Source organism: Dysidea avara, chromosome 15 (assembly GCF_963678975.1).
Source record: "Dysidea avara chromosome 15, odDysAvar1.4, whole genome shotgun sequence".
NCBI classification, from domain to species: domain Eukaryota; kingdom Metazoa; phylum Porifera; class Demospongiae; order Dictyoceratida; family Dysideidae; genus Dysidea; species Dysidea avara.
The window spans coordinates 11,968,518-11,983,551 of NC_089286.1; the positions used below are offsets into that span (position 1 = coordinate 11,968,518).

The 15,034-nt window shown below is 37.4% G+C and overlaps 1 pseudogene; it reads right to left on the reverse strand.

Moving 5' to 3' along the window:
• Window positions 1-9,065: 9,065 nt before the first annotated feature.
• On the reverse strand, window positions 9,066-12,586 carry LOC136245283 (uncharacterized; annotated as a pseudogene).
• Window positions 12,587-15,034: the final 2,448 nt, after the last annotated feature.

Below are 15,034 nucleotides of genomic sequence, written 5' to 3' on the forward strand. Positions count from 1 at the left end.
GAACAGGTTCCCTATTGCTACTTCCTTACCAACCATTGAAAATCCAGCTCTAACCTATGAGGAAGTCAATGCCATTCGATATTCTGCTGAATACATCCCATTGCAAAGAAAAATAGAAAATTCTAGTCAGAATTTAAAGGAAGAATTGATTCTATCTTTATTAGAGCTGACAGAAGATGATGGCATGGCTGATGAGTCACAAGACTGGATAACACAGAGAGACGGGGGGGGGGGGCTTAAAGCATGTCAATACTGCAATGTATATGCTAATCATAACCATGGAGATGAAATTCCAAGCAGTTTTACAGGAATGACCACCTGAACAGCTGAAGTTGGATCAGACAGTTGTTGCAGCTCTAATCAAGGATGATCAAGTTCAGTACCACTGGGAAGTGGTCTCTGGACACTGAGAACCAGAAGAAGCAGGAGCGCTTTTGCCCATGATAACCCAGTTGTGGATAACATTGTGTGTTTTTTCTTATGCCAGTGCTAAGATAGAACAGCACAAGCAAGAGGTAATTAAAGAAAGGAGCACAGAAATCTAAAGGTATTAGGAAACATTTGATATATCTATAGTGTGATGATTCTAATAATCTTACTTAATGCCCTGCATACATACGTCACGTGATGGTGTACATACTCGCATACACGTAATAGCCTAATATGTTACACCCCCTCTACAAGATGGGTAACATACAAAAAGAATAAGAAAATTAACTACAATCAAAAATCATACAATCAAATAAAATGAGTCAAAGTTAGTTGTCACCATGTCGTGCAGGCGGTTTCACTAATCTTCCACTTCCTGTATGCCTTTCTGTCACCTGACCTGTGTTGGCATTAACTATTGAAGGTGGTTGTGTTGATCTTGATGATGATGGAGGGGAAGAGATGGTCACTGGAATGTCATTGTCATCATCATCAACTGGCAGAGTTACATTTGGTCTTGTTTCTTGTGTTGGCTTTAGGTGATGTCTGTTTCTTCTGATAATGTTTCCACTATTGGTGACCAAATTATAGGAATGTGGCGCAGAGTGCTTCTGAGTGATCACTGCAGGTTCCCAGGATGTAGAGGTCTTGTAGCGTACAACATCATCTCAAGTCAAAGGTGGTAAACTTTTAGCATGTCTGTCATAGCAGTGTTTCTGTTTCTTCTGGAAATCTTTTAATCGAGTCTTCGCTTCTGTTGGAACACTTAGCTGTAAAGCATTATCTGTAAATGGTAAACATCCACGTAACCTTCTGTTCATTAACAACTGCGCTGGTGAGTATGGTAAACCAGTAATTGGTGTATTGTCGAGCTCTAGTAGTGCTAATGCTTCACCTTCTCTTGCCTTCTTCAGTAACTTTTTAACTGTCTGTACATTGCGTTCGGCAAGTCCTTTAGACTGAGGGTAAGTAGGACTGGATGTGATCACTTTAAAATTCCACTGTTTGCTGAACTGATGGAACTTCTTACTATTGAATGGCATGTTGTCAGCAATTAACTTGTTCGGAATGCCATGTCTGGCAAAGATACCTTTCAAGTGATTGTAGCTTCTGCTGTCTTGACCATCAGGGATTACTTCAGGATACTTTGAGTAATAGTTGACAACTAGTAAGTATAATCTTGAGTGTGTAGAGTAAAGTAGTCTGCACTCACTTCTTCCCAAGGACGGTCTAGTAGTTGGTGAGGTATCATCGGTTCCTTTCTAATACTGTTCCATATTTGTTGCATACTGAACAGGATTTAACTGTCTTCTCAATGTCATCATTGATGTGAGGCCAATAAACACATAGTCTGGCTCAAGCCTTGCATATCTGAATTCCTAAATGGCCTTTATGGATAAGTTGCAAAATGGGACTTCACTTAGCAGCTGGTCAATCAGTCTGTCTCCCATGAACAATAAATTCTCAGCAGTGTGGATATCATTGCGTACATCCCAGTACTCACGGATGTCTTGTGGAACATTGGTAATGTTGTTAGGCCATCCATTGTCAAGGATACGTAAGAGTTGTTGTAACATTTTGTCTGTGGAGGTAGCTGTTCATAGATCTTCTTTCTGAGACTTAGTAAATGGGAGATGTAAAACAAACTGATGAACTGCTAGTTCCATGTCATGATCATGAACTGAGGATTGAAAATTGTTTGAGGCATGTTCGTGAGGTAGTGTGTCAGCTACATGTAATGACTTGCCACTGACATACTTGACTGCTAGATCATATTTCTGGAGTCTCAACAGCACTCTTTGCAGTCGTGGTGGAACAGAGCAAAGTAGCTTGGTAATAATTGATTCAAGAGGTTTGTGATCCGAATGCACTTTAGTTGGGAATCCATAGATAAATTGATGGAACTCGTCACAAGCAAAAACAATTGCCAGCAGCTCTTTCTCTATTTGAGCATAGTTCGACTCACTCGAAGTTAGACTTTGTGATGCGTAGGCGATCGGCTTTCCCTGCTGGAGCAAGCATGTTCCTAGACCATGTTTGCTGGCATCAGCTTGAATTGTGCTGGTTTTGCTTGGATCAAAGTAACATAGAACTGGTGCAGAGGATATCACTTCCTTAATCTTGGTCAAAGCTGCTTCATGCTGTGAATTCCACCGAAAGTGTACATCATTTTTCAGAAGGTCTCTTAATGGAGTAGTTGTAGCTGACATGTTGGGTATGTGGCTAGCAAGAAAGTTAATCATACCTAAGAAACGTCTGACATCAGCTTTGTCTGTGGGAGTTGGAATGTCAACTATTGCTTTGTCCTTGTCAGGATCAGGCTTCATTCTATCTGCTGTGATGATGGCGCCAAGGTATTTGACTTCAGGAACTCTTAGCTGTAGCTTGTTAAAATTAAAACAGACATTGCGCACTTTGGTTCTTTCCAGGACTTGGCGTAAGATACGGTCATGCTCGTGCACTAATGAAGCTGTAATAATGATATCATCAGCAACATTGTGAATAACTGATATACCTTTAAACACTGTTTCATTCTTCTTTTGGCAGACTTCACTGGCAGAAGATATTCCGAAAGGCATTCGGGTGAATCTGTATCTTGCAAAGGGAGTTGCAAAAGTGCACAGCAAGGAGCTTTCTTTGTCCAGTTCAATCTGCCAATATCCGTCCTTCAGGTCAAGTGTGGAGAACACATTCTCGCCTGCTAGCTCACTTGAGATCTCCTGAATTGTGGGAATTTTATGATGTTCTCGTTTAATAGCCTTGTTCATTAGCTTTTTCAACAACTACTAGGTTATTTACCCAATCAGTAGGCTGGCAACTTTGCACAGAACTCCTGACTTCACATTAGAATCTAGAGTTTGTTTCAACTGTTTTTTCAAGGAATGTGGAACATGGTATGCTGAGTGTACTACTGGTGTACAGCCTTCTCTCAGGGTTATGTGGTATTTTCCTAGGTTTCCTAGACCATGAAATACTTGCTTGTATTTGACTTGTAGAGCTTCTTTAGATAGCTTTTCCACCTCAATGGTGTTTACCCATTTCATCAGGCCTAATTTTTCACAACCTTCAAGACCCAAGATGGGTTGAGAATCAGTATTAACAATGCAGAATTTGACATCATGTGATTTGTGCTTGCTTGTACAGTTCAGGGTGCAAGTACCCAGACGTTTTATTGTGGTTCCACCATAAGTTGTCAACTTTGTCTTGGTAGACTGTATTGTTGGAGTGTTACTGAGTGACTGGGATTACATTGGCTTCAGCTCCAGCATCCAACTGGAAAGTGACCTTTCCACTTTGTGTCTTAACTGTTGATAGCCACTGCATTGGCTTCTCTATGCCATCAATTCTTAGCGGGTCCATGCCCAGTGTGTAATTATCATTGGAACTGTAGGACTCTGGATCTGACTGTGTGTCTTGCTCTGGCTCTTCAACATCATGAATTTTCCTTGGATGTCTATTTCTGCCTTTTTCTGGAATTTGTGTATGAACACGTTTAGTCTTGTACATTCTGGCGAAGTGGTTTGGTTTCTTGCAACGTGTGCAGATCTGGCCATAAGCTGGACATTGATCTTAATTAATTCCTTGCATATATGCATCACGTGATGGTGTACATACATACATACATATATGTAACAGCCTAATATGTTAAATATAGTACGTCGTCATACATTATTACTGCAATGAATTATACATAATTCTGCGTTTTAGTGTAGATATAAAGCTACACATATACTGTAATGCTGTAAACTGTGTTACCATCCAGAGATAAGAAAAGTTCATTTTAACTAAGATTTGTATTTAGCCTGGATCTTGCTTTTGGATCTATGTGGCAGAGGTTCACTCAACTTATTCTCCTCCTCTAGAGACAGTGTTGCAATTCCTTAACAACTGGTCTACAAAATGAATTGACAACATGTAATACTTGTTCATTCTCCTGAAATTCCTTCACGGTCGGGTTGTCATGTGTACCGCCTCTTTGTCGTTGACAACCAAAGTAGTTCTCTACAGGGTCCTGGCACAACCGACGACTAAAAAACACTTTAACTCCTTCTACTGTGAAAGAGTATTGCACCAACTCAATGAAAGATTTGGCTGTAGTAGATTAGTAGTATTAAAAAAACAGAATTCAACAACATTCTCATTTGTCATTCTCAACACATCACTTTTTTCTGAACTTGAATATGTCATTCTCTGCTCAGCCTTGTTAAATCCTTTACAAGATTGAGTGTCTGTCTTCCAGTCATTGAAGTACTTGAGAGAGAAATGTGTCCTTCAGCCACTGTATGTTTACACTCATGTACTTTGTTTCTTAGACAAATGCAACACATTTACTTACCTTAATGTAAATGTCATTTGGAGATCGATATGGATGTTTAAATGTTTTTGTTGTGTCTTTCCATCACTAAAGTTACAAACATTCAAGGCATCAAACCATTTGTCAAACATCTCAACAAATTCAGCTCCTGCTTCTGGTCCTCCAAATGTATGGAGAACATTTGATACTGTTTCACTCAAAACCTGTAAAAGATGATTTCTGAAGCAATTTTCTACGCAATGGTGCATAACATTAATAACATGCATGCACTCACTTGAGCAACCAGGTCCACCTTAGAGAATGATGTCAGGACTACGTGCTCAAACTTTAGTTTGGGAATGAGAGATGTGCCTGTAGAACTTCTCTGATGTTTATATAATTTGTGTAAGTGACTCCAAGATATTTCTTTTCCATTTTTCTAAATATACAAAAAAAACTTGTTATAACTATGTTGACTATCAATAACTATACTGCCTCACCCATAGCTTTCTGCACTGTGAAGTCCAGCAATTTCTGGTAGTTTTAATTAAGTGCGGTGGATCAGAAAAGAAGAAAAACTCATGGTCAATGTCTGCATGTAGGTTATGCGTCTTGTAAACCAACTTTCTCTCACTGTGGTGCAATCTCACTAGCCGTCAATTGATTGATGCTCCATCAAAAGTTACACCCATGACCTACATATTTAAACAAGTATAGATAACCATACATATGTCATCACCATTTGGCTCGTGAAAGGTATATACCTTAAACCCAGACTTCTCAAGACGAAGTACAGCTTCCCAGAATGGATCATATAAAAGATCACCAGTGATTTGATGACAAGGAAAATGTAAATAAGGAATCTGCAGATCAGAAAAAAAGGCCCTTGACCATGAAAGATATTACAGTAGTGGCTAGTGACTGTGATCCTCCAGTAAGAGACTGCTCTAACTTGGTAAGATGGATGTTGATGTCTCCTAAGTGTGTGAAGCCTATGAGCCGCACCGAGTGCTTATCATACACCAAGCTTTCTTTAATGTGCATTTCATCTAGCAGAATAATCACATGCTTCTCCATCTCTTTACATTCATCTAATTTTGCTGCTTGGTGTAACTGTTTGTCTATTTCTGATGAAAATCCACTTGTAGCCTTGATGTAATGCATGTAGTCACGAAGAGTATGCTGTGATGGTAAGGCTATACAACCACATCTACAGAGTGTCTCATATGCTCCTTGAGATTGATGTCTTAAATAGATATACCATCTGATAATACGTGGATGCCACCTCATGCCTCTATGGTCTTCCTTAGATGCTGCCTCAACTTGCTGCTCCCAGAATATCCTCTGGAAAGAATTAGGCCCTGAATTGCTTTTCTCCTTCATTCAAAATAATCTCTTTAAGATATGTGTGCACATCTTCATCAACAGTGATCCCGTTTGTTCATAACTTTTAACATGAAGCTGTGTTTGACTACATATCCTCAAACACCAACTCTTGCTTAAACCTAAAACATTAATTAGTTACTTCAGTAGCCTTATGTGTAGGTCTAGCATGTAATATAAAACATGAGGTACAATTTATCGCTGCGTTTGTTGTAGAATTTCATCCAGACCACTGGCTTTATTTGTATCAAGGTTAGACAATAATTGACGTATGCCTTCCACTGAAAATGTAATGTCAGATATATTTGGGAATAGGACTTCAGAGCTTGGATCTGCCAGATTAGGTAAATTCTCTGTATCTTCTTTCGTAAACACTGATTTAAAATAACTGTTCAAGGCTTCAGCTTTACTTTTAGCATCAGTGCATGGCTTTCCATCAACAACTATAGTGGAGATTCCAACATCATCTTTACGCTTAGCCTTAATATATTTCCAAAACTGTCTCTTGCTACCACCAAAGGAGTCATCAAATAGTCTGCTACATTAGTTGTTATGAGCTTCTTTGAGTTTGTTATTAATTTGGTTTTTATTCTGTGGTAAGTACTCTAGTCTCCCTTACTATTGCTTCTTTTAGCAATATCATATAGACGCTTGCGAACTTTCATGTCCTTTTTCTCTTTATTAGTCCATGGCAAACCACTATTTGATCGTATAGCTCTTTGAGGGACATGCTTGAAGATAGTATTGTACACAGCTTCTTTAAAGTCATTCCACATTACTTCAACATTCATCGAATTTGGGTCCTGTTGCAGAAAACTGTTCTGTTGATCAGGTACATGTTTTATTGAAAAACTGAATACTACGGCATCATGATCTGACATGCCTGGTACCACTTTTAGATCGTGGATATTAGAATTAGTAGAAAGCACCAAGTCTAAAGTTTTACCTTGGCGAATAGGTGAGTCAACATATTGTTCTAGTCCAGTATCACTTACTATGTCCAGAAATAAGTTATTTACTCAGTACCATAATTAGGGCTAGGACAAACTTGACCTTGACCATCTGACAAGACTATGCTAGGAAATTGAGGTTACCAAGTAGTATGATATTGGGTGAGCTGGAACACTGATCAATTAATTTATTTAGTGATGTCTGGAGTTCTAGCATGGGATAAACTCTGTGATCTGGAGGACGGTAAAATGAACTCAAGTATAACTGTTTCATGTTGGACAAAATGATTTTAACCCAGACTAATTCTGCATCGACACTAAGTGTAGGATCTTCAGCTACAGAAAAACCTTTCTGCACACATAGGAAAACTCCTCCAGCTCCTTCAGTGCGATCTTTTCTAAAGACATTATGGTTTTTAGGAAAAACGTCTGCGGACAGGTAAGATTCGTCTAAATGAGATTCACAACCGCAAATTATATCAGGGTCATATTCATTGATCAGAGCTGCTTTCTTGAGATTGCTTCTTAAGCTACAACAATTAAGACTTAGTATTTTAGCTTTCTGTAAGTATTTGTGGCATCAGAGACACATGTATAATCTTGAGTATCAAAACTAACTGAAATATGTGAATCAATTGTATCAGGAGAAGGAATAGACAATGGTGAATCACTTTGTATCTTAGAATCTATATTGATTGATAGTTAATTTGAGGTTTGGTCAGAAGGTTTAGTGTTTTGTAATGATGTATGATCAGTACTTGTAAGATGTAATTGTTGATTCTGTATTTTGGCATGTAGCTTGTTGAATACAAATAAGCTTTGATTTCTGATTTTAATAGATTATCTACCGACTCCCTTTTCTATTAAAGCTCTTCTTTCTTTTAATAATAGAGACTCTATGGCTCTTTCTTCAGAGGTAAGGTCAGGTTTCACGAAAACTGGTTTGGAAAGCTTACTCTTGTTGGAGAGAATGTTTGAGGCATCTGTGTACCTTAAGAACTTCACAAGTACAGGTCTGGGATGGCTAGCCTGAGCATTGTATTTGCCTAGGCGATAACAATCTTTGATAGAATTTTCATTGATTGGGTTTTCTAGTTTTGAGAAGGTGGAAATAATACTTTTGACATCTAGCTGTAATCTGTCCTGTCTGGTGGTGTTTGAGGGGTTTTCTTCTAGGCCATACACAACAACATTCAATTTTCTTTCTGGTGCAACTGATTGATGACTGCATAGAACGTTTGTTGCCTAGATTTTGTAGCAACATGTGGGAGGGTTTCATTCTGTGGGCTTAGTGACGGTTCTTGTGCTCCTTCTACCACATGGCTCCAAATTTTTGTAGTATAAAAATTTCGTAAAAAGCCATGTTTTCATCAATAAGTAAGTTTTCGTAAAAATAAATTTGTAATTTCAAGTCCTTTCGTAATTTAAAAAAATAGTGATGTTGCACGTACGTGCTTTTACGATAATATGTGGAACATGAGTTATATCGTCGCGAAGTAGAATACTTGTGAAGACAAAACCAGAGGCACGGATGCTTAATGGATCGATGAGTACTGAGAAAAAAGCATCATACTTGTGTCAGAGGTTATTAAGTGTACCAAAAACGACTGGACAGGTAGTACGCCGAGCATTATTTTAAGGTCGAAGTGTAATAATAATAATAATGATAATAATAGTAAATTTCATGTGATAGTAGCCTACTTGGAGATGGTATTTAACAAACTCCTTTTACACCAACACTATCGTATAGCTAAACCCTCACAAGCGTCGTGCTTTAACTATCGGTGGCTCGATTTCAATGCACATGAAAATTTCGTAATAAAAATTTTCGTAATTACAGTGCAATTACGAAAAATACGAAATTTTTTTGCTACGAAAATTTGGAGCCATACGGTAGTTCTGTTATTTTACTAGTTAGTTTCTTTATTTCCTTCAGTTCACAGATTTCCTTATATTGTTTAGTAAATGTGCAATCGGAACACAAATAAGGAGTTGACTCACTTAGGTTCTCAAAAGCAGGACGTGTCAAACCAGCACATGTGCTGATGTGTATTTGGAATCGCAGTGCTTAAATAATCATTAAGCCCAAGAATAGACTCACAAATATCATTACTTGGACTTATCTCAGACAAATTGCTTTAGCCTCTGGTGTGGGACTCCAGTATTTACCACCTGGTAACTGGTTTGTAGCATAATTCTGGAGTTTTTGTTCCATCATTGCAGCTCTTTGATATCAAATACTTTATCATCAAGGTTGTCTGATTGAAATAGATTCTGATGGATTAAAACAGACTTAGAATGTAATCGATGGTTGGTTTTAATGTTGTCCATGTATAGACGTGATTCAGATCTGAACGCATGATAAGAGTGATCCATTGCTACTTCAGGATGGGCACTTAATTCTTTCAAAAACATTTTCAATTCTAAGTAATGTGTACTCATGTCAACCACTGATTTTTCTAACACACTGGATTTTGCTAACATGACTAGGTCTGCATAAATATGAAAGAACATTAAGGCATCTGCTTTTAGCAATGCTAATTCTTCTGCATCTTGCAGTTTTCTGTACAATTCCTTCTCCAGCCTGTTGTCCTTTCCTGTGTACTCTATAAAATGTTTGGCTGCTTCTTTAAGAAAAAAAACTTTACCTGCATTGGCAGCCGTCACAAAATATCGATTCCCCACTTGCCTTTCTAGAATGATGTTACTGCATGCTTCATAATATGAAGTTGTCCATGTAGTGGATTTCTTTGAATGCATCAAACTTAGAAAATCTGGAAAGTTCAGAACGCCACTTCCATATTCTGGCGTTCCTTTGTTCCCAAATAATTTGCAAAATTCGTATACAAAAGTGTCTACAGCATAATATTCTCTAGTGCTACCATCATTTGATTGACCATTCTTCATGCCATCCAAAAATGCTTTTCGCAAATTACACCCTAGGTGCATTGCACAAAAGCTCTCAATGAGACTGATCCCTTCAGGGCGTGCATATCCAAATTGCTTTTGATCATTTGATTGACACTGTTGTATTAATTTGTTTAGTTTCTTTTGTGCAGCAGCAGAATCTGATGAAGATGAGGAAATTAGAGTCCAGTTGATGCTGTTAGCATTTGGTAGATTGAGGGGAAATGCCATTTCCCTAAGCTTCTGCAATTGTTTTGAAACATCGTTTATTACGGTTTCAGCTGTGCCATCATGTATTTCATTAATTGAAATCACTTTATCGTTTATAGCAATACCATTTATCTTTCTTTGTGCTAATGTTGTACCATCAGTGTTTAAATGTAAAGTTTTTCCATCCTGAAGTTGTTTACAAATAACTGAAGCCTTGTGTGCTTCACCGATTGTGCACATTTCATCTATTCTCATTTGTCCTGCACATCTCTCTTTAGGCAATGTCAGCAAATCTGTATTTAAAGTAGGAAAAAATGCCTTTGGATGCTTTTGATTATTGTTGTGATATTTCCTGGAGGAATCTGGTGGGATAGTAAACAGTAATACAGCTTGCGTATTGAAGGGAATATTTTTTGCCACTTCTAGTTTTGAAACTGAAGCTGAATAAAGAACCATTATCAATTGCAACAGAATCAGTGCACATTTCTTTGACTTCTGATAATTCTTTGTATGTAGAACTAAGTTCATCTGAAATGCTATCATGGTACAAATATTCACCTAATTCTTTGGCAAATTTCAAGTTTTTGTTTAATATTGATTGGTATTTTGCTGTATGTTGAACTTCAGTGAAATGCAGCTTATTAGTAGTATCTTCTAATGCATTCTGTGTTTTCTTCAACTCAGTTTTAGTTTTAGTTAGTTCCTTTTTTGTTTCAGTCATTTCTTTTTTGAGATCATTAAATTGTTTTATTAGTTTTTGTATGTCCACCTCATGTTCATCTACTTGCATTTGCAGTGTGTGTGATTTACTTTTCTCTGTCAAGTTTAAGCCATATGTCATGACAGTAGTGTTCACATATTGTGAAGCAACTAATCTTTCAACAAACAAGTATGTATTGTTAGGGCCAAGTCTTTTAGCTTGCAACCTTTTCTCTATTGCTAGGTACAGTTTTCCTAATGTTGGTTTGTTAGCATCTTTTGTCAGAGGCCACATTTTAAGAAATCAATGCAATTCTCTGTAAAAGCCTAGCTCTGGAATTTCTGAAAGCTGCCATGAGATATTCTCTGTGTCATACTGCTGCACATCAGTAAAAATTTGTAATAAAGTGTTTTAGTCAGGTCATACTTATGAAGACACTCTGGAAGGTTCAAATCAGCTGCTAAATAATATAATTGCAATATCATGTACATATCTGTTTGCATAAGGTGTCATATTTATGGTGACATTTATGCACATAATTATGAGATAGTATAGGTATGTAGTGCGTATATAGTGTTACAGTTAGGCCCTGGCTTATGCTCAAAATTGTACTTATTATTTTGAGCAGTGCTTAAAAATCAAGCCTATTATGCTAGGCCTGAGCCTATGATGCTTTTAAAATTGCCTATTATGCTTTTGAGCAATGCTCCAAAACTTCCCCAATTATATATGCTCCAGTTATGCCCAGTTGTGTCCCATTATACTCCAAATATGCTCATAAAATTGTGTTGTGACTGCTCTATTAGAGTATCTAATGCATCTGTGAATGTTCTATTAGGATATTTCAATATGCGGTAACTGTTCTATTAGAATATATTGATCCTTAACTAATCTTTTCTTCACAACGTAGCTGTAAATCTAATTTTTACCATGTTTGTACACTATGCCATTCTGCATTATGCAAAATAGGGAGAGTTTCAGCCTCTCTGATAACCAATGCACAAAAATTATGCTCAATACTTTTGGATACCTATTATGCCCCAAATTATTCTGGCATAATCGGCGCAGGCCTATATTATGCTCAAGATTATGCTTTCAAAATCAAGATTATGCTCAAGAACTGACTGCTTTATCAGCGTATATTAGTGTTCCTGACTGCTGTAATACAGTAAGTGACTGCTCTTTTAGAGTATCTTAATCTTATTCCTTAAAAGTGTGAATAACCAACAAAGAAATGGTTAATTAAGTTATAATAAATTATATTATGTGTTTTTAAATGTGAAATGCATACTGGTGTGATAATTTGCTTTCTTTCAAGTGTACGCGTTTAAATTTTCAAATATTATCCCTATTATGCTGGTATTATGCTTGATGCTTTTGGCCACCTATTATGCTTTAAATTATGTATGCCGGCATAATCAGCTAGGGCCTATTTACAGTTACAAAAACTAATGCCATACCTTTGGGTTTATTATTAGTCTTTGGAATCCAGATTCTTTTTCTGTATGTCACAAGCGGTGAACCTTGTAATTTACTTGGTCCTTTAATTGATGGCCTTGTTGGTGCTGCCAGCCATTTAATGGTGTCATGAAACCTATCAGGCCGTCCAATTGGAATGTATGGATAGAGTTTCCTAAATTTTGTACACAGTGTTTCTGGCACATCTTTTTCCACATCTGATAGCAAATCAATCATTTCTCCATATGAGGGCATCTTAGTATCTACATGATGTTCAATTACATATTATACATGTAGAAAATGCAATAATAATAATTACATATAGTGTTGCACCGATATGCTTTTTTTCACATTTGCCAATACCGATTATTTGCCTATTCCTGTAACCGATATGCCAATATTTACCGATATTCTTCAGAACAGGGGAGGAGGAGCAGAAAATCACCTAAAGTTTATGTGTATAAACTGCAGTTGTAATGATAATGTAATCAGTGTAATTAATTGCATGGGCGGCCGATTTTACAATGTTTTATACAGTTTTGCTACTGTCTCCTTTCATGGAAAAGTAAGCCAAGTAGTTATAAAACAGCTAAGCCAGCTTATCAAACAGTGTTTTTAGTGGGACTACAGACCCTTTATGAAGAGTGATCAACTAATTGCGTGGGCGGCTGATAAATATACACAGCCTACTATAGCCTTGCAACCATACTTGTGCACACAAACAAGCCAAAACAGTTACAGCAAACCACTTACTGCTACATTCACCACCTTCCTTACTTTTACCTGTTTCTTGACCTGCTCATTGCCATTAATTTAACAATTGATTTCGGTTGATCAGCAAATTATTTCCGCTTCGTAGCCGATACCGATACTTGTAAAATTAGCTAATATCGGTTGTTACCGATAATTCAACCGATTATCGGTGCAACACTAATTACATATACTTACAAAATGCGTGCATGCTACTACTATGTGTGCATGGCTGCATGCATGTGATATGTTAAAGCATTGCCGTGAGTACTATATGAAAAATAATGTATGAGGTGTGCAGCCGAGATGCTAATAAAGCCCAAGGCAAAGCCAAGTGCTTTGTTTTTCATATAGCACAAGCAAGGCTATGCTTTAAATGATTTATGAAACTTTCTAGTCATGTAGCTCACCATACACTAGGGCTCACAATTAACACGTGTTGCACAAATTATTAGCAGCCTGAATGCACACTAACTAATTAAATAAAGTAACTCACGCATAGTTCACCAAAGTTTGGCATGGTAGACGTTCATCACATATTTTGGCAGGTTTCGGTCACATCCTACAATCGATTCTATCGTGACACATGGTGAAGTATTTCCATGATATATATCTCCAGGACTTGTCTGTTTACATTAACAAGCATAACAGTAACGTTACCTTCTCCCACCCATCATCAAAGTATTTAGGTATGTCTAAAAGCAATCCAGTGGTGGAACTTGTATTGGCTGGGGTGATCGACCACTCAGCACAGTAAGGGCTATCAGCCTTCACCGGCTAGGGTGATTAGTCATACTGGTGTGAGTGCTGTGGGCTATTAGCCTGCACTAAAGCACGTGGACGACTGTGCTTTATTGCCCACAAGGAGTGCTTTTAATGTACGAATAAAGCACTCTTTGCAGTGCAATAAAGCACTGTTTGCCCTAAAGTGTACTTTATGAATTTTAAAGTAAACTTTTTCTTTGATCTCACCCGCACAAAGTTTTATCTATATATAGCATAATATATTATAGTCATGATTCATTATTGTTATTTGACATTTTAACCAAGCAATAAATATCTATTGTATCTTAGAAAAAACCTAACAAAATGTACTTCTCTTTGGTGAAATTCCACAAAGCATCAATACTTTCAAGGGTATAACACACATAGTTTTTGGTGCATGCCAGTATTCAATTTGTGGTGTTTCTATGTCACAACACAAATGGGCCATGATGTACTATGCCAGGGAATTTTGTGTCATGACTATCGTGGCATTCCTATACTGTACAGAGATATACCTGAGTATGGAACTTCCTTTGTTGTTGCCATTGCAGTAATGCTGAACTTGGATATTACCCTATGTGAGAATAGAAATTAATATACTTGTGATCACAACATTATGAAGATGGATGAATGATCAGATCACACTAGGAAAGAGTCAGCTGTCTTGCACCCATGCAGTAGTAGCTAAATATTGTATATACCATAGACTCTGGTTATTAAGCGCATGTGCTTATAATTTTCGAAGGAATTATTTGTGAAATTTACTATGCTTGTTAAGCGCATGTGCTTATAAATTATGGTAAGGAATTTCTGCTAGGAGGAAATCAGTTGTACCCACTACAGTTTTCAAGCCATTTGAACACCAGGTAATAGTTTGCTTCAGTCGTGGAAACGGAAATCCTTAGAAGCCAGGTAGCAGCTACAGCTATCATTATTACAGACAGCAGTATCTGCTAGACACAGGCCTGGTGAGGCATTGAGTGTGCTGTGACATGTCTGCTTCATTCTGACAACAATTCTACGTAGTATGAGGTGGCAGAGGCAATTTCAACCATTTGCGCTTAACAAACAGGTGTCTAGCATAACTCTACCATATGCGCTTAACAAGCAATATGCACTTAACAAGTAATATGCACTTAATAACCATGTGCGTCTAATAACTGGAGTCTATGGTACGTAGTTAATTTT